This window comes from Mauremys mutica, unplaced genomic scaffold, assembly GCF_020497125.1.
Source record: "Mauremys mutica isolate MM-2020 ecotype Southern unplaced genomic scaffold, ASM2049712v1 Super-Scaffold_100033, whole genome shotgun sequence".
NCBI lineage: Eukaryota > Metazoa > Chordata > Testudines > Geoemydidae > Mauremys > Mauremys mutica.
In genome coordinates, this window is record NW_025423255.1 from 4,095,761 (window position 1) to 4,098,609 (window position 2,849).

At 48.0% G+C, this 2,849-nt stretch overlaps 1 non-coding gene across 1 annotated transcript; it reads right to left on the reverse strand.

Annotated features, from left to right (window-relative positions):
* Window positions 1–1,476: 1,476 nt before the first annotated feature.
* On the reverse strand, window positions 1,477–1,548 carry TRNAC-GCA. The gene has a single exon. It is a non-coding gene; the product is annotated as a tRNA-Cys (tRNA).
* Window positions 1,549–2,849: the final 1,301 nt, after the last annotated feature.

The following is a 2,849-nucleotide window of genomic DNA, read 5'->3' on the forward strand; positions in this document are numbered from 1 at the left end:
GAATTCAACTGTCACCAGCTGGATCAGACTGAACAGGTTTCAAACCTCCAGGAGGCTCTTACCTTCTAAACAGGGACGGCTGTTTTCTAGTAAAATCACTAAAAGGGAAGGAGAAAACTCGAAAGAGGTTCCTCCTGGCGCTCACGTCCGTGAACCCGAATACTCTCTCAGTCCTCAGAGAGAGACCTGGAGAAGGAGACTTGCTGAAGCAAAGCCACAGGGGTCTCTGAGGTTTCCCTGGCCCCTCGCCCCTGTCCTGCCTGGCTGATGTCAGCATCTCTCTGTGAGGTCACCACCTCCCCACCACCTCTGACCAATAGGCTGAGGTCCTGCAAAAGGCCTTTGTGATGTCACTGCCACACCCCTCCCTTGCTGGGCTAATGTCCTGCCTCTGGCCAGGCACTTTGCAGGTTTGAGCTACTCCCTGTGGATCACCCCACTCCAGGAGCGTTCATTCTAGGCAGCAAGCCGGCTGGACAGGAAAACATCAGATGCTGCTCCCAGTGCTACACTCGGTTTTTCAGAAATTAGTCGACTTTATGGCCAGAAGAAACCATTAGAGCATCTAATCTGACCCCCCCTGCATATCACAGGCCTCCTGTAGGACACAATAGCTACTTTGGGGGCAAACACATTCCAGAAAGGGATCTAGTCTTCATAAAATGACATCAGGAGATGGAGAATCCACCACTTTCCTTGGTAGCTTGTTCTTGTGGTGAATCATCCTGACTGTTGAATTTTTGTGCCTTAGTTGTAATATGAATTTATCTGTCTTCACCTTCCAGCCATTGGGTCTTCTTATGCCTTTCTCTGCTAGATTAAAGAGCCCTTAAATACCCAATCTTTTCTCTCCATTAAGGCACTTCAATGAAGTCACCTTTCAATCTTCTTTTGAGCTCTTTCAATAGCTCACTAGAAGGCATTTTTTCCAGTCCTCAGAACATTAGGTGGCTCTTTGCTGTCCCAGCTCCAATTTCACAACATCTTTTTCAAACGAGGACACCAAAACTGGAGGCAGTATTCCAGTATCAGTCTCACTGATGCCGTGTCACCTCCTGTGACGTTATTGATATAATCTGTAACTGTATAGATCACCATTGCGACCACCAATATTTGCAGCCGATATTACAGAGAAGTGGTTGTGTAAGGGGGTCTATGGAGAGGTTCTGACTGGCAGATTATAATGATGCTATCTCTAGACGTGTATCGTTTTTTGTAGTTGACGTTATGAATATTGGCTCTATGCTGCCTGTATTTCAAACTTGTGCTCTGCTTCAGGGAATGATCCCTTTGTTTAATTGATGAAAACATAAACTAGACACTTAGAGGATTGGAACTGATTTCAGCTGATGGACAGGTTTGCTAGGTTTTTATGCATTTGGACAGTGAAATGTTGAGTGTTCACATTCATTTCAAGCATCCTTGTACGGTGGAGCTCCTGAACATAATGGAGAATAGAAATGAATTTTTTTTTCAAGAGGGCACCTGGGTTTGAACCAAGGACCACTTGATCTGCAATCAAACACTCTACCACTGAGCTATACCCCCATTACAACAGGAGTATAGATTCGTGATCTCCAGGACTTTGAAGGACAGACCCTGCTTCATCGAGCTCCTTTGCCATTCCCAGACCACAGGTGGTTTTAAAAATGGGGTTTGATTAAACTTCTTAAATGTGGTAAACACCACAGCTTGCACCCCCACTGATATAGCTTCTCCCCATGGCAGAGCTGCCACCTCCTGGGGAAGTGGATTGACTACACCAACAGGAAAACTCTCCCCCCTCAGCATGGAGCAGTGGTTCTCAAGCTGTGGGTCAGGACTGCAAAGTGGGTTGTGACCCTGTTTTAATGGGGTCACCAGGGCTGGCATTAGACTTGTTGGGTCCTGGGGCTGGAGCCAAAAGTCTGAGCCCCCCCACTCAGGGTTGAATCCCTCAGGCTTTGGTTTTGCCCTCCCCCCACTGGGGCTCAGTCTTTGGTACTTTCCCCCCTGAGTGGAGGAGCTTGATGCTTCTTTCCAGGGCTACGTATTAAGTTATTTTGGCAGAAGGAGGTTGCAGGGAAAGGATGTTTGAGAAACCCTGGCACAGAGCATCTCCATTACTGAGCTGCAGCAGCCTAGACTCACTGTTTGAAACATTGACCTGGCCTTGGCCTCTGAATATGTCTAGGCTTGGCTCCCTGTGGCACTGTTGTGATCACACCCTGGAAGTACAGCCATGGAGACACCACACACCAGCCTTGCCTAGCTGGCAAGGATCAAACCTTCACAGAAAGACACCCATGGTTTTCTAGCCCAGCTACCTAAGGTCTCAGCCACAACCAACTTAACAGAGGGGCCTTTCTACACTCTGGTTCTGTTCTCACTGAAGGGTCATTACAAATTGTTTGCTCAGACCAGCTTCCCCAGCACACTCACTGCTGTGCAGCTCTGTACGTGTGGCCATGGCTGAACAGCAAGAATTCCTGCCCATTTCCCCAGTGGCTGGAGCATGGCTACAGTGTGTTTGTGGTTAATGATGTTGCTGTAGATTGTTCATTCCCTGCCTTGGCAATTCAGACAGTCCCTTTTCCCGTTGTATCGCCAGCACATCTGTGAGTCCAATAACAGAGGCAGGTTTTCTCTGGGCACTGAGATTTTTGAGGGCGTTGGTGGCTCCTTCCTTTCCTCATCCTGGAGTAAACTCATTTTTTTATTCCATCCTTGATGACTCATGGAATAACAACAGCAGCATGAAGAGGAGAGTGAATATCTCACTCCCGGGGGGAACGTGGACGCATCCCCTCTGTCTGACCATTGCCATTGCAGGAGAGAAGGTTTCATTGGAATCGAATGCCCTGACTCAG